General features: G+C 40.6%; 1 protein-coding gene and 2 long non-coding RNA genes across 3 annotated transcripts in view; 1 reads left to right on the top strand and 2 right to left on the bottom strand.

The window, feature by feature from the left end:
- The window catches only part of Ppm1h (protein phosphatase, Mg2+/Mn2+ dependent 1H), a 193,920-nt gene that overhangs the window by 155,800 nt on the left and 13,665 nt on the right, over positions 1-24,455 (bottom strand). The gene's annotated exons all lie outside the window — the stretch shown is intronic.
- On the bottom strand, positions 4,980-16,040 carry LOC125361835. Its single transcript, XR_007212998.1, has 3 exons — positions 15,515-16,040; positions 5,196-5,207; positions 4,980-4,991 (listed from the first exon to the last, which is right to left on the bottom strand). It is a non-coding gene; the product is annotated as an uncharacterized LOC125361835 (long non-coding RNA).
- On the top strand, positions 6,744-23,220 carry LOC125361827. The gene is made up of 4 exons (XR_007212997.1): positions 6,744-7,947; positions 22,630-22,635; positions 22,962-22,968; positions 23,197-23,220. It is a non-coding gene; the product is annotated as an uncharacterized LOC125361827 (long non-coding RNA).

Raw genomic sequence — 24,455 nt, 5'->3', positions numbered from 1 at the left:
AATACCTGTGCTGGTGGTCATCCTCCTTTCTTTCCCTTTTACTTTACCTGAGCCCAGTCTATGGGCCTGTGCTGCCCACATTCAGGATGAGTCTTCCACCATCAGTTAATCCTTTCTGAGAAAGGCTTTCATATATACACACCCAGAGCTGTGCCTTATTAAGTTACTAAGTGCTTTTCAATCTAATAACCAAGATTAACCATCATACTCCCTAAGATTGACAAGAAAAGCATTGTTTTCTCTTAAATTTATAATTAAAAAATGTAGGTAAATATAGTTCCAAAGCCATAGCCTGTTTTGTGGTGAAGTTCAGTCCATAGTTCAATACATGTCCGAGAGTTGGGAATCTTCACTATAGCATGTGGCCTCTACATGGAAATGATACTGTAATTGCTTAGGCTGAGCATCAGTCTCTGTGTCCAAAGGAGACCTTGGCACAGGCTACTGACTAGAACGACCAGACACAGCTCTGAGCAGCTTCCACTATCCCCCTCTCACTCCCTGAGCTGGACATGTGCTGGTTCCATGCCACTGTGCTGGCCTAGTTCCAAGTTCTTCAGCTCCTTTCACGCTCAGCCAGTCATAATCTCTGCCAGCATCGATGTTGGGGACAACAGTGGATCTGTCATCTCATTCCAAGAAGGTTTACCTACTCAATGACTCATCTCAACTCCATATCTTCTCCAGGTAGCCAAACATCTTTGTACTCAATTCAAATAAAAGGCAAATTAGAGGACAGAAAGGTCAGGAGGTTTGTCCAAAATTACAAAGCTGATAAATGCCAGAACAGGGCCTAAAACCCACATCTTCTCATTGCAATAACATTGAATTTTTCCACTTTGTCACATTTATGTTGATGATATAGCATATCATTCATCATATCCATTCATCTATATAAATATTCAATGTTCTCCTTGTTTTTTTCCAGAAAATATTTAATTACATCCTACGCATAAGGTCATATAAAGAATTATAGGGAATTGAGTATATGAACAAAGATGATCACTAGCCCCATAAACCAGTCTCTGGAGACAAAAATATAAAGCAACTGCAAATTGTGAACATGGAAAGATGAGAATAGGGTGTTCTTTGAAGAAGGAGATGTGCAAAGGTCCTAAGACAGGAAATACCTTTGAGATATGACAAAGGCAGATCATAGGCCTCACTTGAAAGCATAAAGAATTTTGTTTATGTCCTCAAAATGCAAGAGGCAGTCACTGAAAAGTTTCAAACTTGGGGATGCTGGGCCCTAAATCACACTTTTAGAAGATCATTTTGGCTGATGTCCAGTCTAGAAAATGAACTGAAGGGAAATAAACACAACGACAAGGAGACTACTTAGACCATGACAAGTATTTCAGGCAAGATGGTGGCTATTATTGGAGGGTGGCAACACAGAGTTACATGAGTAACTATTAAGGAAATCCAAAGGCTCCAGGAGCTGGACCATTGTCTGAGAACCCAAGGACATACCTTTAAAACCCAAGCCTCAAATCAAGTTTAAAAACAGGTCACGAGTCTGAAGCAGACATGGAAGATTTTCCAGCTGGTTGTGGCAGTCAGCTAGCTTTTTAAATGGCAAGCTATCCCTGTTACTTTAGTCAAATACAGAACACACTCCCCAACAATTCCTGCAACAACCTTTCTAAGCTATTACCAAGACTTGGGACCTAGAAATGGGACCATAAAGGAGTCAAGACTGCCAAGAATCATTTCCTAAGGACAGAGGTCACATTTTGTTTAGAAAAGTAAACATCCAAAGTAAGAAATTCTCATCAGCAGGAATGCAACTCAGATGTCTATTTTTCTCAAAGAAAATTATGATGGCTTTAAGAACAGTAGAAACATATTTGGATAGCTTCTGTACTTTATATTAATTAAGAATGAAAAACTGAGCCAGGTGCTGGTGTCTCATACCTCCTAGATACTCAGCAGGCTGACATCTGAGGATCATGGTTCAAAGCCAGCCTGGGCAGGAAAATCCATGAGACTCTTATACCTAATAAACTACTCAGAAAAAGCTGGAAATGGCACAGTGACTCAGGTGGCAGAGTGCTATCCATGGACACAAAAAGGCTCAGGAACAGCACCCAGGCCTTGGGTCCAAGTTCCCAGACTGTGGGGGGAAAAAGAATAAAAATCTGCCTATCATTCTCAGTCTCTGGGCTGAATTGTGGGACTGTTGAACACTTACCCTTGGATTCCTGCAAGAAAAAAATTAAGGAGTGAGCTGGAATAGGGGGAGAGTCACAACAGTTACTGGAAAATAACAAGTACTCTGAGGCCTATTCTCTAGGAAAGGGGAAAGGTTCTAATGGCCAAAGCTAGGTCCCCATAACACTACCTGGGGACAGGAGATATATATTCACCACCTAAGCATGAGTGAGGGCAGGTGGTTATATTTATTAGTGAATTCAAGGCTGGGAGAAAGTTTTTGTTCCCTGCTTTGAGGCAATCAGCTTGGGTCACATGTGCAGAGTACTAACTCTTAGGTTGGAAGTTGGAAGGTACCAGATAGGGGCATGACCACAGCACACTAAATTCTAAAACAGAAGTGTATTCATGAAGGTTGGAAGCTCTGACTAGGCAATCCTAAAAATTCTAATGAGAGGAAAAGTGAGTGTTACTATGGAAACCAGTGAGACTGCTCAGATCTTAAATGGTGGTGCTGAATGTTGGAGAATCAAAGTCAAAGGAGGAAAAGGCAGGCAGAGATGGTGTGGCCAGGCATTTTACCCATAAATCTAATGATTAGCCAGGTGCAGTGGTACACATCTGTATTCCCTGTGTTTAAGAGGCAAAACAAGGAATCATGAGCTTGAGACCAGTCTGATCTACATTACAAAAAACTGTCTCAAAAGAGAAGCTTTGCTTCAACAGAAATCCAAAGACTAAAATGAACTGGGAATTGCAGAAATCATACAGATAATAAAACCAGGCTTTTAGGGATGAACTCTTTGTTAAAATATTATGCATATTTTTATATAGCCAATGAAGGAGGAGGTAAGTATGGAGGATAGGAAATTTGGTACAGGGAATAAAGAAAAGTTTGCTCAGGTAGAAAAGAACAAATGAACATTGATAAGGTAGAATGAAAGTCCAAAATGAGTATTAAAATCCAGTAGAGGGCTAGGAATATGGCTTAGTGGTAGAGTTCTTGCCTTGCATACATGAAGCCCTGGGTTTGATTCCTCAGCACCACATATATAGAAAAAGCCGAAAGTGGTGCTGTGGCTCAAGTGGCAGAGTGCTAGCCTTGAGCAAAAAGAAGCCAGGGACCGTGCTCAGCCCCGAGTCCAAGCCCCAGGACTGGCAATAAATAAATAAATAAATAAATAAATAAATAAATAAATAAATAAATAAATAAATAAATAATAAAAAAAATTCCAGTAGAGTTAGTAAAAACAAAAAAGAGTTAGAGTTAGTTAAAAAAAAAAAAGGTTCAAATTGGATCAAGCAAAGTGGCTTGGTCTTATCCTTCACTTTAACAACTTAAAAATGTATTGCTGATTCACTATCAGTCAACAATGGGTGAGGAAGAACTCTAGAGAATGAATAATGAGCAGGTCAAAAGCATGCCAGTGTGGTTTGGTGTCTACATGGGCAGGGGCCCAGCTCATGCCCTGTCCCAAACCACCTTCCTTCTCCTTCCTGACAGCCTGATCTGCAACTTGAACAGAGCTGCAGAATGCATGGCTATCTATCACATCTGTGCTGGGAGGAAGCCGGGGTGGGGGGGGGGCGGGGGTGGGGGAGCAGTGCATTTCCTGCCCCATGGAATCAGGACTTGATCATCTTTACAAGCTGAAGAATGAAATAGGGATCAAATAAAAGGTCTGAACATGGGTTGTAAAACCAAAGCATATAAACACAGGAAAGAGATCAGACACTTAGGAAATGCTAAACCATTGAAAAGACAAAATGAAACCACATGTGCAGGTTTCAGCAGACATGAATGGTGAATATACTGTACCTACAGCTCTAGCTCCAAAGACATAGCACAATTCAGGGATATGATGGGTGAGGACCCACGTTCTTGGTCTGCTAAAGACAGATTGGGCCATTTGTTGAACAATGCATTCCAAGCTTTCTGCCTCCCAGATGTGGAGTAGAAAAATAAACGTATGAAAGGAAAAGTAGTTAAGGTGGAAAAAAGACTTAAGACTACACTTAACTTGGGTGCAAAAAATGAACTGTAAGGGCACAAACAGGTGTCTTGAAATGACACACTGTCCAAGGTGGAGGGTGCAGTGTCTTGTCTGTGTGTGCCCGAGTGGTAGAAGCAAACCAAAAGCAGAAACCAGCCATCCAAAGTCATATGGAGCTGCTCCCGAGATCACCGTCATTTGAGTTTTTAAATGGAAACTGGGTGCCACTTGACAGAAAGAACATAGAAAAGACCTGTGAGCAACACCTCCCCCTGAACAATGGCCTCTTACAAATCTGACATTCAGTTATATAAAGTCAGTGACAAGTTCCCAAGTGAGGCCCAGTCCAATGATGTCACTGCCACCTTCCAGTTTTTGGCATACACCCACATGCTAAGCCTGTCTCTTGAGTTGGCGCCTATGCCCATTGTGAGCATATGTTTAATTTTTTTCTGTGCCTACAAACATCCTGTTGATCAGTTTACTTCTTCTTGCATTGTCTTATATCAAAAACAGTCCCAATGTGTTCCCTGACTCCAGCTGTCCATACTTTGCTCTAATGAGAAGTTGAGTCTAGGCTCAATATGAAATAACCATTCTGGAGGTGTACTCTTGGCCAATTCTTTCAAAATCTTGGCTATTTTCATGCTTCCAGAACTCACACTCTGTGACATACTGCCATTTATAAGCTATTCTCATGAATGTGTGTCCACACAGACCTCAAGCCTGACTGCAAGAGCAGAAGACACTGCTGATGCATCCTCGTGGCGCACAGGGAAGCTAAGCCTCTTCTTCAGAGAGAGGATGCTGCCCACCAAAGCGCAGTCAGTGCTTTTGGGTAAACTCTCAGCCTGAGCCTCTGTCCCTGTCCATGGTCTCCTGAAGGCTTAACTCTGGCTAAAATCATCCTTCCATGAACTCCCAAAGCACTCATCTGGGGCTATGCTCCCGAGTCTGAAATGCTTACCCCTTCTTTGGGGGCCCATCAGGACAGAGCACCCCTCATGCCTCTTTGCTCTGTGTACCTGTCCTAGGAGAACCAAATACTGCCTACAGAGCCTTCTCATCCAGTCTTGCTTGCAGTCACAGCCTTGAGTTCAGAACATGGCACAGAGCAAGCCATCTGTAAATGCTTATTAGATGAACAGTAGTTCCCAACTTCCAACGACCCTTGATCATAAGCTCCTTGAAAAACAGAAAGCATTTTGTTCCAAGGTACCATATAACAATAGTAATTAATAACAATTGGGACTACTGTGTGCTAGACATTCTGAGCACTCTCCTTTAATTCCTCTGAATTTCTCATGAGAGAGACAGGGCACACACTCACATACATACACTCATACACACACAAACACACACATACACATCTTGAGATAGTACACAGATAAGGTAAAGGGTCCAGTAGAGCCCATTATCCTAAGGCTTGCTGGCTTCTCCAGAGCCCAGCACAGTCACACTGGGAAAGCAAATGACTCACACCCACATCTGTCGGGTGAAGCCACATGGAACTCAGAAGAATGGTTAACAGAAGCTTGCTCTATTAGATGTTAAAATGCCAGCCAAGACTATGAACTGATTACTATTATTTGTCTTTGCAGGGATGTTAGCACAAGCATTTAAAATAGGAAGAAGGGGGTAAATCAGATAAGATGCGCTCCATTTTTAAATTCCTTAACACCAACACTTTACTTATTTCCCAGTATGGATTTCCTTTTCTTAAAATGTTATTTGTGCTGAAGAGGGGTCAGTGCTTTTCATGCCTCCTGAGTCTCCATCAGGGTATGGCTTTGTGTAGAGAAGGGAGGCCCATCTGCTGAGGTCTCTAGGGGGTGAGGTGGGGTAGGGGAGCCTCAGGAGGAAATCATAGCCCACGGTCTGATGGCTCTCTATGGAGAAGCTGGTTTCAATTTTATGCCATTTTCACTAATTTCAGCTCTTACTAAAAACAGAAGTAACTTAACACTTGATGCTTTGGTTTGTACACTGTGTTTTGAGGAACACTTCTAGTCCTAATAGGGCTCTGAGGAGAAGCTGGTGGCTGAAGAGTGAAGGTGGGGGTGAGAATTTCAAGACCTGACTTAAAACAATGTCTATGTTAAAAAATAAATGAAAGGTACTTCTTGAAAGTTATCTGTGAGATCTTCTTCATTCATATCGCCAAATGACAAGCCAGTTGTGTTCTGTGAAGATGGATTTGAGTGCTAAAACACAAGTCCATTTTCACTATGGACTTGGGCTAGTCAATTTGCCCCATCTGGGAGGGGTTGGAGAGGTGGACGATTCTAGTGAGTCACCATCGTATGGGGGGAACATTTGTTTATAGTTTTCCTTCTCTGTCCTCCTGGGAAGCCTGTGGTGTCCTTTTGTCCCTCTCCCCAAAATAGATATGAATGAGGGCTTAACTGTGGCTACACATTATCTGATATTTGGGAATGATTTCGCTGGAAAGGGTCCTTTGCTGATCAATTGAAGTTGGAGTTTTGGGAAGCAGGGTTGGCTTTGGCTGGCCTGGGAAACACCTCAGACTGTGATGGGAAGTTGAGTGAGGACAGCTTGCTCTGTAGCCATTTCCACCAGAGGCCAACATCCACAGGACCACAACCCTTTTACTAGTGAAGATATTTCTTCCTCAAACCTACACACTTTAAAAACTGACTTTTTGGGGAGTAAAATGAATTTTTCTCTGACTTATGTTCATTTATAGATGAGCATATAATTTATATATGTAGTTTAAATGGTACACTTATACATGCATCCATGTATGCACACATCAACACATATTAAACTTTATATATGCTAACCACCTGTGTTCTAGTTTAAACAGAACAGCAAACAATAGGCATCCTCCCAGTGGAGAACAGAGTAGGTTGTGAAACATTACTCTGAAGAAACAAATTTATGAAGATCCTGTTTGAGTAAGATTTGGGGGGAGAGAGGGGACAGGGTTCCCTCTTTCTTTGGCTAATGTCTACCAGTCCTGGAAAACTTAACTTCTTTTACTACTTCTTTGAAGCCTTGAGTTCCAAGACCAGATGGGATCCTTTGCCCAAACCCAGCAGGCATCTGAGTTTATATCATTTTACCTGGAAGACTGTACTCAAATAGCACACATGCTTTGTGTACTTGAAGGGATGCCATCTGCCTTTGCAGTTGCATACCATAATGGCTCTTGTCAGCCCTCCTTCTGTGTGTTCCTATGTGGGTCAGATACAAAGTTGCTCTCATCAGCTCTTCTACCCAGACAGGAAAGAATGGTTATGCTATAAGCATGATGATAGCATAACCAACCTTTCATTTGTCCACACTCAGCTCCTCCTCAGCACCTCTCTAGATAAGCCTGTTGGAGTGCCTTTTTCTCATCAGACCCTTAGGTGTGAACCTGCTCTATTCTAGGTACTCTCCTGGCACCGCTCAGATACCATGCTCACTTGCTCCTAGGTACTATGCATACGATCTGAGACTCAGTGTCTATGTTTTCAGCTCAGAGACACATTTGTGAGCAGGATTCATGATGGGCTAGAGGCACTTTAAAACCTCAGCAAACCACAACTGAATTCAATAGCCACTCTCCTCTACCTCAGATGGCCTACCTCTTCTAACCCCTATTATTTCAGTGAACCAAACACAAGTATTCATAGTTACCCAAGTTATTGGGAGCCATCTGTGATGATTTTGTGGTGTCAATTTGGCCAGGGTAAACTATAATTCTTCAGAATTTCCTTTCTAGGATGTCTCTGGTTAGAGGGAAGCTTTCTCATGAAGATGGAATTTGGAGGGGAGACATGGCCATCCTGTAGTATGTGCAAGCATTCATGTGCATGCATGCATGAACATACACACATTCTTCTAAATATCTGATATAAATCTAGGTGCTCTTGCGAAAAAATGGGCAGATGTAATTAACATTGACTTTAATGGGAATTATTTTGGGTGGGTTGACCATAAGTAGAGAGTGAGAAAAAGAGAAAAAGAGTTAGGAGGGTGGGATAGAGAAGAGAGGATAAAGACAGGAAGGAAAAGAGAAAGGAAGGGAGAAAGAGTGAGAAAGGGGAAGGATAGAAGAAAAGTAGATGAAAGGAGAGGGAGGAAGAGGAGAGGATGAAGAGAAGACAGGAAAAGAGAAAAGCCATGTGAGGAAGGAAAGGGAGAGAGGATAGGGAAGAAGAGAAGAAAGGAAAAAAGAAAGGTTAAAAGAGGAGAAAAGGAGAGAAGCAAGGAGGAGAGAAGAAGTAAGCAGGAAGAGAAAGGCCCTTTGACAGGGACAGAACCAACAGGCAAAAGAAAGCCAAATTCTAGAGTTGAAACTGTCCCTTGGTTCCCCCAAATCATCACCCTCAGCAAATGAGTGAGATGAAATCTCTTGCTGACACCGATTCGCATAAGCAAGCTAATTTGTTATCATGAAATACTGGTGTCATTTCATATTGATGTATTAGGAATGAAAACACTAAAAGTAATATATTGGGGAAAATCCTGATATAGTAGAAAGACTGTAGTGGGAGAAAAACAGATAAAATGAGAACAAAGCTTGTACTTGAGTTAATAGGGCAATGTGTATTCAATTTTCTGCTACTATGCAACAAATTAAACTGGCCCAGTAGATCAAATCTAACTAGAGGTCTGTCTTTGTTTTGCTTTGTTTTACTTTTGTGTAGGTCTTGAGGCTTGAACACTCTACCACTTGAGCCACAGCTCCACTTCTGAGAGATCTGTATTTCTTAAAGGGTTTAAAGTAAGAAGAATGTATGGGCCCACAATTAATGCCAGGAACAATCGCTGGGTACACTGGATAAACTCTCTTGCTTTACTAGTTTCTAGTTAGTCCTAGTTAGTGGATTTAGTCCATACTCAAACTTAGAAGCTCTTGTTAAGGGTAGTATAGTATAGTTATAGTTAAGGATAGTATAGTATAGTATAGTATAGTATAGTATAGTATAGTATAGTATAGTATAGTTAAGGACAGGATAGTGCCCATACTAGCAGCACTAAAATCACTGGAACTTACTTGAAACACAAATTCTAGTGTCTCATTCTAGCCCCACTCAACAAATTATGGTATACCCCATAAGTGATTCTAACATGTGCTAACACTTGAGAGCCAATAGCCTAAGGAAAGGCATTTCGAGGATCAGCTACCTTTGATTTAAAAAAATGTCCATTTTTGTGTTTCACCAAAGCAGCTCACTATTTTTGATGTGAAGAACCAGCCATTCTTCCAGTGGTGTTTTCATCTAAGTGTAAAATAATTTTCCAGTGTTATTTTTACTCCCTCACCTCCCCTATTATAAGTAGCAAATAAAACCACAGCACTTAGCAATTCACATCAGATATGCTAACTGTCTCAGGAAAGCAGTATTGGTGGAATGGATTTGAATGACATTAATTGCTATAAAAAATAGGTAAGTGAAAAGTCACCACAAATCTTCTAGATATACAAGTTACTAATTGTGCTGAGCAATGTGACATGGGTCCTTGGTAATACAGTGTTTTATGGCTTATCAAGCACGTGTCTCCACCCTATGAAAATCTCAATCTGTAGCCATCCTAGCATGAGCCTGCAGACAGGATTGCTTGGCCCAGATGGTTGAACACAACATGGGCAAGAGAGTGAGAGACCCCACATGAAAAAACAAAATGTAACAACAACAAAAAAAGAGGAAAAGAAAGAGGGACAATAGAAAGAGAGAGACAGAGAGAGAGAGAGAGAAGAAGGAGGAAGAGGAAGAGAGGAGGAAGAGAAGAGGAAGAAGGAGGAGGAGGAGGAGGAGGAGGAGGAGGAGGAGGAGGAGGAGGAGGAGGAGGAGGAGGAGGAGGAGAGAGGAGGAGGAGGAGGAGGAGGAGGAGGAGGAGGAGGAGGAGGAGGAGGAGGAGGAGGAGGAGAAGGAGAAGAAGAAGAAGAAGAAGAAGAAGAAGAAGAAGAAGAAGAAGAAGAAGAAGAAGAAGAAGAAGAAGAAGAAGAAGAAGAAGAAGAGGAAGAAGAAGAAGAAGAAGAGAAGAAGAAGAAGAAGAAGAAGAAGAAGAAGAGGAAGAAGAAGAGGAAGAAGAAGAGGAAGAAGACGACGACGACCTTGTTGTGCTGAAGCATTCATAGACAGACCTTGACCTTCCCCAGCTTGGATAAGTGGACTCTGACTGGATCCCAATGAAGGCCCATAAACTTTGGTAGTGGAATCTACCAGTAACCTTTGTGGCCTGGCTCAAAAATTTCAACAGGATCAAGCAGATTCAGCCTTTCAAGACTCTAAACTAAAGGACTCAAGAGAGCTTTGTTAACAATAGTAGAAACTGAACTAAAAGTGCAGTGGATTTTGGGGGAGTTCTCAGACAAGCCACAAGGGCTGCAGAGGACAGTCTGTCACAAGAGGAGAAGACAGCAGTGGTATAGAGGGAAACAGCCTATCACTAGGACAGGAAATGAAAATGCCCCAGCCTCAAAGAGCCAGGTTGATTGCCTAGGCCAGGAAACAGCTCATTATTGATCCTTCCTTCTGCTCCTACCCACCAGCCATCACTCATAGCAAAGAAGTGAAGCTATAGCACACATTCACCCTTAACAGAGAGCAGCAAACACTTTTCCATTGCCATGTCTACAGATACATAATGGAGGCAAAATACTTCTAAGGTTAATTAAACGGATTCCTCTAGATGTATAAAAGGAGGGTGAACTTTGTATTCTTTTTTAAAAAGTGATCCATCTGCTTATCAAGCAATGTTTTCTAAGTTAATTAAGTATGGAGCAGAAAGTCCTCTAAGCAGACACTTTCAATTAATTCTTAATTATGGATGCCCATGTATGTCCTCCAAATGGGCAAAAATAAATAAATAAGAATAGATTGTGGGGAGATAAAAAGAAAGGGCATAGAGCAAAAAGCATTCTTGTTTTTGATCGTTTTCTCCAAAGGTATCAAATGTTATCAATAGCTTTATAATTAGGTCGAAACCTACCATGAGGGTGGTTTCAAAACAGTGAGAACATACACACAAATCACAATACACTTCTTAATTTGTTCTTTAATTCTTACATGTTGCTAAGAGACTGTCTTTTTCAAGGCACAAATGCACAGATAATTCCAAATTTAGAAAACAGGCATACTTGCAAAGAAGCATCAAAAAGGCAGCTAGAGAGAGGTAAAATTTTATTTGGTAGCGATCAACCCACATTTCTCCCAACGGTTTCCATATTATTGAATGCTTGGGTGACTCATGCAAACTTCAAAATGTGTCATCTCCAGCTTTACGCCAATCTGTTCTGTGAGTGTACACACATTCCAGTTTATGATCTCCATAACCTTGCCAAAGTAGAAAAGGAGAAAGATCAACCTCTAAAAGCAAAACAGCCTGAAAATGAACAAAACAACTGGAAGGCCACAGAAAGGCCTTGGGTACATCATGACTTCTGGTGAACTGTCAAGGAATGTAGATCCTCACTAGGGATACACTGTAATCTAAGATTGTGGGCAGAGCTGGGAAAGATAGCACATCTTAACCATAAACACATGGTATAACAAAAATATCCATGTTTTATAGAAATCAGAGCATACTTTATACCATGCTATTAAGTAGATAAAGCTCATACAAAGTCTTCACTGGGCTTGCATGCCTGTCCCAATCTTGGTATCTTACAGCCTCACAACCATCCTGGAGAATAGGAATAAAAATAATCTGTGCTTTCAAGAAACTGAATAGTTATGCCCATCCAACAAAAATCCTATGTAGAGATTCTAACCCTCAACATGATGCTATTAGGGGTACAGCCAGTGGGATATAATCAGGTCTCAAGGGGTGGAGCACTCATGATAAGATCAGAGTCCTTCTAAAAGAAATCTGGAAGAGTTCCCTCATTCTCTTTCTGCCACATGGGTGCTCAGTGAAGTTAGCAGTGTGCCATCCAGACAAAGGCCCTCCTAAACCTCAGCTGTGTTGACACCCTGATTTCAGAAGGCCTGTCTTCAAGGCTGTGAGAAATACATTTCTGTCGTTCCTAAGCACCCAGGCATTTTGCTGCAGCAGCCAAACAGTCTCAATTCTGACACTCAGACATATCATTTCATTTCTGTGAATACTGATTTCCTTGTCACAACAAGAGAGGAAAGATATGCATGTGTGGGGAAGGAGGGTGGAGGATAATGGGTTCCAAGCATCTTTTGTGCAGCCAATATGTCCTCACATCAACTTGATCCTCGCACCAGTTCATGGTTTTTACAAAAAAGGAACTGAGACTGGGGAGGAAACTTCTCAGACTCCTGGGGTAGTAAAGATAGGATAAAAACCCTGGTCTCTCTGGCATCAAAGCAACACCAATTCTGTTTTCAGAGTCCAAATATGAGCATCTTCTTCTCAATGCTCCCACATATTTCAACCTCCATATGCTATGATAATCATTTCCAAGTCCAATCTCAGATCCCATCCTCTCTAACGAAGTGGCCTTCCCACCATCACCAGATAAACTCTTAGGATACTGAGAAATGAGGCCAAAAATGGCAGGGTCAACATCTCTATTTATTTCTACATAACCTGATATATTTGTGTGAGCTACAGTTTGCTCACGACAGAGCCTGGGCTTCCAATGGCTGTAGCAAGCATACAATTGCACAATGCATATTAGCATTCGCTGATGCCATATGTCCCCCATGGGTACCAGCCAAATCTCTAAAGCCATTCTTTCAAAACCCTTGGGAGGTAAGTTTACATTCATAATGAAGGGAGGATGATTATCATTAACTGAATCTCTCTTCTTTCCATTTTTAAATTTCTTGAAGTTAAAGCATCATTAATAATGGAACTTGGTGCCTTATTTCATAAAATGCTAACTGCTTCACATATGAAATCTGCAGCCAGCAGAGAAGCCCTGGCAGTTTGTGCCTCAGGCAACATAGGCCTTTTGTGTTGTCAGGAACTGCCAGTTGTACTTGCTTTAAAATTATAGACATCTCTATAGAATGTGCCACTACCAAAATGTATCCACACTAATACGTATACACTTACCACTAAGGTGGTCAAGTCCAATTACAAGAGCAGAGCTCTTCTCCAAGGGAGACATATCCTAAAGGCAAAGAAAACTTTTCCTATACATAATATAATTCCACTACTATTAAAATGCAGTAAGTTGCCATGTCAGTAGGTGCCTGGCAGGTAAGTTAAAGCAGAAAGAGCCTTTCCTGTGAGCATCTCTAGGGCTCTTGAATGCCTCTATCCCTTGAAGCTACAAGGACTAGCACAGGAAGATTGGGTCCCTAATTAATGCAAGGAGGGTAAGTTCTCCTAGCTATTTCTGACATAAGCCTTTAAGATTAGAATCAAATGGGATGACAAAAATGGAAAGCAAATAGGAACTAATTGAACTGTAATGTGATTTGCTTACTTCAGAGAGTTACTCTGCAACCAATTCAGAGAGATTACCAATACATAAAATATTTTAAAGTAAGTCTCTTTATTAAAAAATAGAATTTTTAAAGAGCTTACAAAGCAGAAACACTAGATCATTATGGAGACAAAGGTCATAATCCCAAGATGCATTCTTGGTCCATCTGTAGCACAGCATAGTAAGAGCCAAAGCTCCAATGAGGTGGCCATTGGGGGTTAGGACCCTGTGACTTTTTTTCACTTAGCACCTAAATATTAGTTATTCACTGTAGTAGCGGTCCTGACATAGATTTCCTTTGTGAATTAAGAAAGAGAATACTTGACATTTAATTGCAGGCACATAGGAAAAACTAGTCTATTCTCTTGCACCTGAAATACTTATTAATACTACAAAAATGCAAACAACAACGACAAAAAGAAACAAAAATGAGAGTAGAAATAGAACCATTGAATACAGGGAGTAGCTTTCGAGATCACAAATATTCAGCAACAGTTTAGAGATAATCATATAGGCGCCTATTGCCTATAGCCAATGGAGAACCAGTCCTACTAATTATTTTACCATATTTACTTGTGAGAAATTTAGGTAGCAACCAATTGTTGAGCTTTTAGAGGACACAGTCATACTGCCTACCATGGACATTTCTACTTTACGTAGAAATACTGAAAGTCATCATCAACTCCTTCTGGAATGCCCATGGACAGAGTAAAGCATACACTGGAAAGATCAAACTTCATGTATTTCAAATATCTAATTCAGAGTTATCTCCATTTTGAAGCAGCTAGAACAATTCTTTTTCTTAGAAGTGTTTTTCATCAACATCAAATCTGAAAGCCTATTGAAGGTCGCAAGATTAACATTAAAAACAGCTGGTGAATGGGTGGAAGGGTATCAATGGCAAAAACTGTAAAAGGAGAACAGAGTTTGGCTAAAGGCAAAGCAATAGTAAGTCAGGCACATGCATGGTCCAGAAATACCCTGGATTCATTTTAAGACTTTCACCTGGGATGTATTCTCATACTGCATATTTTAATGCTTTTGTGATATTTGAAGGAAGGAGAAGGAAAGTAACAATAGTGAATAAAAACCTGGCTAAGTAACAACAAGACCTGTGGACTACAGGTCAATAGTGGAGAGTAAGAACTTTCTGCGCCATTTTAGATTTAGTCAGAAAATGATGGAGACGACCCCCTCACCTTTAGTTCCTCCTATGACAGGAAAGAAAATGCAACATGAATAGCCAAATTTAAGCACTAGAGATGTAGTTCAGTGAGTTCAGTGACAGAATGTTTGTTTATCATATCCAAAACTTTGGGTTCAATCCCTAGAACCACTAAAACATTTAGTTTAAGATTTTCAAACTCCATATGTAGCAAGGAATCAGAACTATGTCTAGTTGCCACTTATTTTTGGTGGATATAAATACTTTCAAAACATTACTCAGTAACTAGGCTGCAGATCAGCATTTAACCCATAAGACCTGTAAAGAAGTCATCAGTTTCTAGAAGAGAACTGAGCAGTGTGAAGGCAACTGTGATAGTGGACATGGTTTTATATTCAGCCTAATTACTGAATAAAATATTCCTGAAAAAGGGGAAGAAAGGATGTACTTCTTTTGGAGTCATCTTATAATAGTGGATTTTAGTGATGGGTAAAATCTCAAACCACCAGTGCATGCATGCATGTGCGTGTGTACGTGCATGCGTGTGCGCACACACACACAAATCGGAGTACAGAAAAATAATGAAAACTTGAATTAGTTCAAGATGGTTACATTGTCACCATTTAAATTGAATTATAGGTACTGTTGGGATTTTTATCTCAATATGCAAATGTGGTACCATTGAAAAGCCCTTCAAAAGCCATGACAACATTAAAACAAAAAGCGATCTTTTACACAGAAAGCCTACAAACAGAGGTACAGAGTGTTAAACTAGTCCTTAGTAAAGTTTGTTTTTGTTTTTTTGTTTTTATTCCTGAGGATAGTATAGTATAATACCATGTCTTCCTGAACTGTTACCAGCAGCTTCTTCCTGGGTGCTAAGACAGAAGGAAGCTCCTTGAATGACTAATGGATGCTACTGAAAAACTGGGAACAAAATTAAAGAAGGAAGCTTACTGGTAGACAGAACTGTGCATATTTTATTATGAGATAAACTCAAAGGGCTATTGCCAAATGCCAAGCAGCAAAAGTAAAGGCAGGAGAAATGGTCTTCCTTGGTTATGGATAGAAGAAAAAAGTTTGGAGGGACCACTCGTTGCCAAGAATGTCAGCATGACCACTGTGTCAATGATAAGTCAGCAATGCCTTCTTTTCCTTTCTAGTACATCAAATAGTAGTATGTACAAAATTGGTAACTTTGTGTATGAAATACTAGGTTTTGGAAAAAAAGCGAATACTCCCCTATACACTTTGCAAAAAATATTTTCCAGCTCAGATGGAGAAGTAGGCCAAAGTTGATGCATTGATCCTGACTTCTGTCAAGCAACACAATAAGTAGCTAAAGAGGGGACTTCAGAGCCATGCTCTTTGGTTCAAATTCTGACTTTTCCACACTTACTAGTGAAACCCTGAGCAACTTATTTCCTCACCTATAAAACAAAATAACACCAGCGGCTGTAGTTTGGATCTGGAGTGTTCCCCCAGAGTCCCATGGCTTGGTTGCCATTGTGATACTGGGAGGTAGAGGAACCCTTAGGAGGTAGAGCCTAGCAAGAGCAAGTTAGGTCTTTAGGAGCATTTCCTTGGAGGAGATATTGGCTTCTTCTCCCTCTCTTTAGCTCTGCTTCCCCAGCAGTGGGAAGTGAGAGGTTTTCTGCCATGTGCTTCCTGCACAGGTGCAACCTTACCACAGGCCCATAGACAACAGGGCAACCTGACCATAAACTGAAACTTCCGAAACCAGGGGCCAAAATAAACGTTTTTAAAGTTCATATTCTCCAGTTGGTTGTTTTTTATTTTGTCACAGCAATGGACAGTAAATATAGTACCCATCTAATAAAGCTATTAGAATAATTAAGGGAGACAGTATTTGTAAAGAGCTTAGAGAAGCTTTTGGAAAATACAGCAAACATATAATATGAGTAATTACATATAATTAGCAATTGGGTGTCATGGCTTACTCCTGTATTCCTAGTGATTCAAGAGGCTGAGATGAGGATAGCATTCAAAACCAACCAGAGCAGGAAAGTCTATCAAATTCTTATCTCTAATTAACCACCAAAAAGCTGGAAGTGGAGCTGTGGCTCAAGTGGTAGAATACCAGCCTTGAGCAAAAAACCTGCAAGTGGTAGAATGCTGGCCTTTAGCAAAAAGGCTTAGGGATAGTGCCCAGGTCTGAGTTCAAGCACCAACCTCTCTACTCTGCCCGCCGCCCCTCCCCCCCCCCACACACAGTAGCAATCTAAAAGTGAAGGACATGATTTTGTAATGATATTGAAACAAGAAAAGTTAAAGTCTAAAATTACGTGTCATCATATGAAAGAGAGAAGAACATTCATTCTTAAAAAATGAAGCAATGTTTCTCCTATTAAATGTTTACTAGTTTACAAGGCTCTGCTGAGGTGGTATTAGAGGAAGGGAGAACTAAAGGAGAGATTAATCAATTTGGTTGAAGTAGTGTGTTTGCATGTATGAAAATAAAACAATGAAACCTATTGAAATTGTCTTAAGAAATGCGTAGACGGTAAGGGAGAGTGATAGAGACAGAGAGTATAATCAAGAAACATTCTGTGCATGCATGGAAATGTTGCAATCAACTCTCCCATGTAATTATAATTTAAAAAACGTAAAGAAGGGTGAATGCGGGGAACTTAGTAATGCTAGAGCTAACACAGGTAGAGAGTACACCCACAACAGAAGGCCTTAATGTACTGAATATCCAGGGAAAAGAAAATTGAACTGCATGTCAAAATGATGAATTACCTTAACTTTTAAGAAGTGCATCTACTATAGACTTCACTCCTCATATCAAGGAGATGAAACCCTTAGATCCCCTAACCGATTGGAGTGAAGCAATAACAGAGCATATGTTAGCTCCCAATGATGCAAAGAACCAGGAAGCATTAGGGTGACTGAGAAATGATCTCTGAAATGTCAGCCAAGGAAAACTTGCAAACCAAAGCATTCAGTGCTAAGTGTCATGCAAACAAAACCTAAGACCTGGATGCAAATTGTGGCTCAAGTCTGACTAAGATAACAAATGGCAAATAATTGTAAAATGAGGTCTAAGCAGATGACCAGTAGCTTGTATTTAATGAACTCAGTTATGACCCCCAAATCAAATCAGCTTATAACCAGATTTTCTCATCTCAACTGGTCAGATGATTTCCTGGCTCTGATAAGGTTTCTATAACTGTGGGAGTATACCACTGTATTATTTTATAGCAAGAAAAGCCTCAAAATGTATATTGCTATAATACTAGAAGCTATAAAAATATATGCTTTTGCAAAACTTGGGAAGTTTAAGAACAAATGAACTATCATTTTTTGGGTAGTTTAGAAGAGGATTAAGTGGGGTGTGTTTTGAAATCTCTGAATCTTTGTGTGCTGTTTCCAGTGTCAGCATGATTGAATGAAACAGTATTGTACTTGAAATTATTATAAGACATAAGTCTACAATCCATGTTTACAGAAGACTAATGAAATTGGTTTTCAAAATTTGATTTTAGATAGTGGTTCTCTCCATGCACAAAATCCCCTTGGGTATGAAAGCATATATAAAGTAGGTCATCACAAGAATGTCCAAGAGGGATGTAAATTGTATTTCTCCACATGAAAGACTATTCAGAGACACAGTAATCCGCTTCTCCCATCAAAATACGCCCCCCAAGATAAACAAAAGCTAAAAGTAACAATAGAGAAAGACTGGAGAAACCTTACACAGTTGATAAAAGGTCTTTAGTAGTAAGTCTATTAAAAGTAGGACATGAGAATAATTGGAAATTAACCACGACAGAGCCTGGCTCCAGTTATTTTCACAAATGCAGTCAGACATGCATAACAAAACAACACATTCACATTCCTGCAGTCTTAGCTTTGAAGTAAAATGAATCTGAAATGATGACGAGTGCTCCTGTGTTTGGAGCAATTAAATAAAATGGTGATGTTTTAGATGAGGAGAAGGGTAGATAGAAGTGGAGCTGAAAAATGCTCTGAACTTTCCCCTACTTATTTCTTCCTGAAAGTCTCAAAGGAAACATCAGCTCTGTAGCTTTGGGTCTGTTTCTTCCTAGCAACTTTTATTCCTTACTGATTTCAATTTTTTGCTTGTGATGGGTGGCTATCATTCTCTCTACTAGTCTTCTTCCCTACCAGTGGTAGCGTCTCTCTCCCATGCTCATGAATGGGAAGAAAACAAGGAAGGGCTGGTATTCATGCATGGTGCTCCAACCTGTACCAAGTACAGCAGAGGGAAATTTCTACTATCATCTCGTTCTTTCACCATGAATCTTCAGAGCTGGATATCATCACCCTAGCTTTATAGATGGAGAAACTGGAGTTCTGAGGAAATGAGCAAATTGCCACAGGTTATCAGAGCAAGTGAGTATCTAGACTTGAGCTCATGGATGCAATCTGCATGCTTGCTCTTCTATGATCCTAAGCTGCCTCTATACCCTACACCTTACACTAAGCCTACTGCTGTACTTTTTCAGATCAATTGCAAGTCAAATAACTTGATTTGAAACTGTGCACCCATAGAGTAGCAGATAGAATGTTCTGGTATAAGTGACCTTTCATCTATCCAACCAGTATTCCCTACATAAACTATATCACCCCCATCACAGATTGCAATAACTCTTGGTGTGACCTGAAAAAAAAATGTGTGCCTATATTGGAAAGGACCACTAAAGCTCATTCTATGTGTTCTAGCCAGACAGGAACAATGAGCTCTCCAAACCTGCCTTTCCCAATGTCAGTTGTGGGAAGTGTCCTGCTCCCAGAGGCTGATAGAGCAGCAGCCCCTACTCTCTTATCACTGTCCTCTCAGCACTTTCTCAGCATTAACAAGACGGAGAAGGACTTTAAAGCCAGCCTGTGAAGAAGCTCTTAGGGAAACATTAGCTAAGACTATTTTTTTTTGCTTTGTTTGTTTTTTCCTGTCCTGGGGCTTGAACTCAGGGCCTGAACACTGCCCCTGGCTTCTTTTTGCTCAAAGCTAGCACTCTACCACTTGAGCCACAGCACCACTTCCAGCTTTTTCTATATATGTGGTACTGAGGAATCGAACCCAGGGCTTAATGTATATGAGGTGAGCACTTTACCACTAGGCCACATTCCCAGCCCCAGCTAAGACTATTTTTAAAAGCTCAAAGCCAAAAAGAAATTAACCTTCTATTTGTTGTAAAATGCAGTGCACAGAGGAAAAGATGTACTGGGGACAAGCAGAGGAAAATCAGCTGACTTGGTTGTTTATGATCTAAGTCAAGCACATAGAACAGGTTATCAGGATTGAGTTTTGCTTATTTTTATTTTAGTTGAAAAAGCTTAGCTTAGCTGGGCGCTGGTGGCTTATGCCTGTAATCCTAGCTACTCAGGTGGCTGAGATCTGAGGAACATGGGTCAAAGCCAGCCTGGGCAGGAAAGTAGGTAAGATTCTTATCTCCAATTAACCACCAGAAAACTGGAAGTGGTGCTATGACTCAAAGTGATAGAATGTTAGCCTTGAGCAAAAGAGTTTAGGGACAGCACCCAGGTTCTGAGTTCAATCCTCACAACTGACCAAAAAAAAAAAAAAAAGAAAGAAAAAGCCTACCTTAAGAGGCAAAATGAGTGAATTTCCACCAAGCAAAAGGCATTTGTATACAACCTGCACTCTGAATCTATGTAAGAGGAGAAAAATGAACTACCCATGAATCCAGAAAAAGGCAGATATTAGAGGGAAGATATTAAGAGGAGAAGGACACTAATACTTTGGCACTTTCCTTCATTTCTTTCTTTATTAGAAATACATTCATGCTGTTCAGATAAAAATAATTTAGCATATTGGGTTCAGAAATCAGATGCTCGTGCACAAAAATTTAAGAACATTCCAATTATGACTGTGTCCTCATGATTTACAGCACTTTATCCAGGCTAACCCACCATAGTGGAGAAGATTATTCATGGAAGAAAGGCTTAACAACCACTTAAAGATGTCTCACAATAATTAAAAGTACCATCATCGCCTGCCTTCCATGTACATGAGCAACCCTTCTCTATCTCTAGCTGAACACATAAACAGTCACTTGCCTAGGAAAACTTTCCACAACCAAACTCAGCCTTAGATCGATCTTCCATCCTGGGCTTCATGCTCCCAGAAGTTTACCCCCTTAATCACAATTCTTCCTCATGCTATAACCATTGGTCTACCTCCTTAGCTACCTGAACATTCAGAAGCCCAAGTTTTTGTCTTGGTTACCACTAAATCTCTGTTAAAGTCTTTGCACTAATTGTTAAGTATTCATACAAAATCTCCAAGAAACACACTCATTTCCATTCTCCAGTTTAAAAAAAAAAGGAAAGATGACATCAACTTCAAAACACTATTCTTATGTGCCTGCAATGCAAAAAAAAAAAAATGGTGATTATAGGAAAGGATTCTAATTAGAAACTCAGACAACACAGTGAAAACCTATTTCGGAAGCTAGATAACTCGTTCACTCACCAGATAATTATTGCTTCCCAGGCCCAACTTCCAGCCTGGCAAAAGAACATAATCTAGAACCACTACGTTGCCTGGGCAACCATTTACTCTTCTAAACACGGGCAAATCCACCAAAGAGCATAAGCAAAGATAATTTCCTTTATGGTCCCATGACTGATATATTTCTTTTTTGCCAGTCCTGGGCCTTGGACTCAGGAGCTGAGCACTGTCCCTGGCTTCATTTTGCTCAAGGCTAGCACTCTGCCACTTGAGCCACAGCACCACTTCTGGCCATTTTCTGTATATGTGGTGCTGGGGAATCGAACCCAGGGCTTCATGTATGCGAGGCGAGCACTCTTGCCACTAGGCCATATCCCCAGCCCCTGATATATTTCTTTCTTTCTTTCTTTTTTGCCAGTCCGGGGCCTTGGATTCAGGGCCTGAGCACTGTCCCTGGCTTCTTTTTGCTCAAGGCTAGCACTCTGCCACTTGAGCCACAGCACCACTTCTGGCCGTTTTCTGTATACGTGGTATACAGAAATCAAACCCAGGAATTCATGTATAGGATTCATGTATAAGGGATTCATGTATAAGAGGCAAGCACTCTTGCTACTAAGCCATATCCCCAGCCCCCTGATGTATTTCTTGAATACTCTGATGTCCATTTCAGGCTAGTTCCAACCTCTCCTTACTCATGTCACATTCCATAGCTCGAGGGTCACCTAGGAGGTTTGGCAGAAAATTTGCACTGCATCGGTAGTTAGCTTTCTGCGTACAGCATACCAAAAGGTGACTCTGAATCAATAGATTCAATTAGTTGTTTTAGCAAAAGCTAGTAGGACAAATGCCAAGTAGTGACTCAGCATATGAGGCAAGTTTCCAAACATAAAATCCACCCTAATCTAATGGCGCAAGAAGAGAATATATCTAAGCTCCCTGATAACTAATCTAACAATTTTACTCACAGACTAATATGGCTCTAAGAACTAAAAGAAGATTTGTCCTCCCAGCTGTTCCTACATACAGACACAGGGTGGTCTTGGCATTACCCAACTGCTTCCACATGGCCCTGTCAAAACCCATTAGCTCATAAATGATACACTAATACAACTGGCACGGAGTCTCTACAACTCCTGTCCTTTACACCTGCATTTCAGAGGAATATCAATTCTGAGTCTTGCAAACATACACAGTGAAGGAAAGCAGAGGGGACCATGCAGAGATCTCAAGAGAGAGGCAAGGATGAAAACAATTTTAAATTCTAAAGATAATGGCCTGGACAAAACTGTCAATGGGGAGGAAGAGAAGTAGGGGGTCTAGAAGGTTTGAGCAACACTTGTATTTATTGAAGATTTGATTAGGAAAAAAATTCAGAACGAGAAGAAGCAAGGAATACACTTGGAGCTGAGAGATCAAAAGACTCGGGCTAGAGCATGAACAATAATTATTGGGGCAGCGAAGACATGGAGGATGACAAATTATGTAAAAGGCACTCGTAGCCTCTGGTTGGCATTTGCCTAAGCAATGAGCGGAGACCACCCACAGCTGTGGAATCGCACCAACTCTCACCTCCTCTGGCAATAGTGCTCCTGTCCTTCCCAAACCTTCACCATCTGGCTGACTTCTTTAAAGTTCAGCTCAAGGCTGGGATCGTGGAGAAAGCATTCTAGGCTTCCTGGAGGAAGTGCCTAGGCTTGGGGCCCTGTGCTGCTGTATTATCATGACAACATCACACTCCACTTGAGTGGTTTGTTTAGTTGGATGAGACTTCCTTTGACAACTTGAGACAAAAGGCCAATCTTAATTGTCTTGGTGTTCCAGGCAAGCAGTTGAGTTTTTGGCACAAAGTAGGCATTTGATGCATATTTCTATTGAAAGGGAATAAAGGAGGAAGAGGTTAACAAGACAGAGTAAGAATGTGTCCAATAACTTGAAGGGCTGAGGCAGGTGAGGGGAATGTTGTTTTATTCAAGAACAACAGCTCTTAGAGAGGACTAAGCATAAAACGCTGGGAAAATAAGAGAAGGAAATGACAGACGGGGTACAAGAGTATCAGTGTGTGTGTGTGTGTGTGTGTGTGTGTGTTTACATTTCTGGCAGGACATTTTGCTGAGTTCAAGCCCCAATATAAGAAAAGAAAAAGAGAAAAGAAAGAGATAGATAAAGAAAGAAAAGAAAAGAGAAAGAAAGAGGGATGCTGAAACAGCTCTGGTACGAGTACATGCACTGTGAAGCAAATAAATCAATCCTATAAGGGTATCAAAAAGCACATTAGGGAGGAAGCTGATGTCGGCAGAGTCTGGACCACTCATCCTTATCCACTGTCCCTGATGACCTTGTGAGAGCTATTGATGCTACTTAACATTAGAAATGGACAGCCTGCCACTTATCTTCCTCTTCAGAAAAACACAGCGAACAAACGGTTGAATTCCCAAAGAACCAAGACAAATGAACAGAATGATTCAGAACCTCGTAAAATATGTCACGAAGTTTTATATCTGTTCAGGAGCAAGCTTCTTCGTGCTGTTAAAATATAATTTCACCGTTGTGATTTTCTTAAACTAAATCTCAAGCAAGACATCATGTCCTTTACTTTTACGTCAGATATGGTCACAGCAAGCCAGCGACACAGTGGCTGCAGGGCCACACAGTAGTACAGGGTATTGATTAAAATTACATCAAGTGTAGCTGCTTTCCATAGCAATTTAGCTGCCAGTGCAGGAGAACATTAGCTTTGCACCAAGTGACAGCACAATTCAAAGAGCCATGGAGATGTTCTCGGGTCACCCACCTCTGAACAACTTAGGACTGACACAGAGATAAGATTCAAAATGATTTGTCATCTCCAGTCCTTTCTCTCCCAGGGGCATCAGTAAGAGGTTTTTAACCAAGTTTACATTTTAAAAACAGTTTTCAGAAGGCTATATTTGGACACCTGCAGAGCTTACAAATAATGATTTGGTTACAACCAAAAATGATTTATCCAAAAGGACATCTCAAAGTGGTACTTACAGCTTGAGATCCCCCATGATAATTTAACATGTTTCATTGATAAAAATGTAAAGCATATAGATAAAACACTTAATATTTTTCTGGATAATAATTATAGTAACAACATCAGTACTCTACAAATGGTAGCCAGGGTGAGGGGAACTACAATTTTTATTCATTTAAAGGTAGAATAGGCTTTTGGGAGTTTGGGGACAGTACACAGGCTTGACCTCAGAGTCTCAAGCTTGCTAGGCAAGTGCTGAACCATTTAAGTTGTATCTTAGTCCTTTTGCTTTTAGTTTTTTTGGCCAGGGTTTCGCACTT

This window comes from Perognathus longimembris, chromosome 1 (genome assembly GCF_023159225.1).
Source record: "Perognathus longimembris pacificus isolate PPM17 chromosome 1, ASM2315922v1, whole genome shotgun sequence".
NCBI lineage: Eukaryota > Metazoa > Chordata > Mammalia > Rodentia > Heteromyidae > Perognathus > Perognathus longimembris.
Note: the sequence above shows the minus strand (reverse complement) of the source record. Positions and strands in the feature narration are given on the sequence as shown.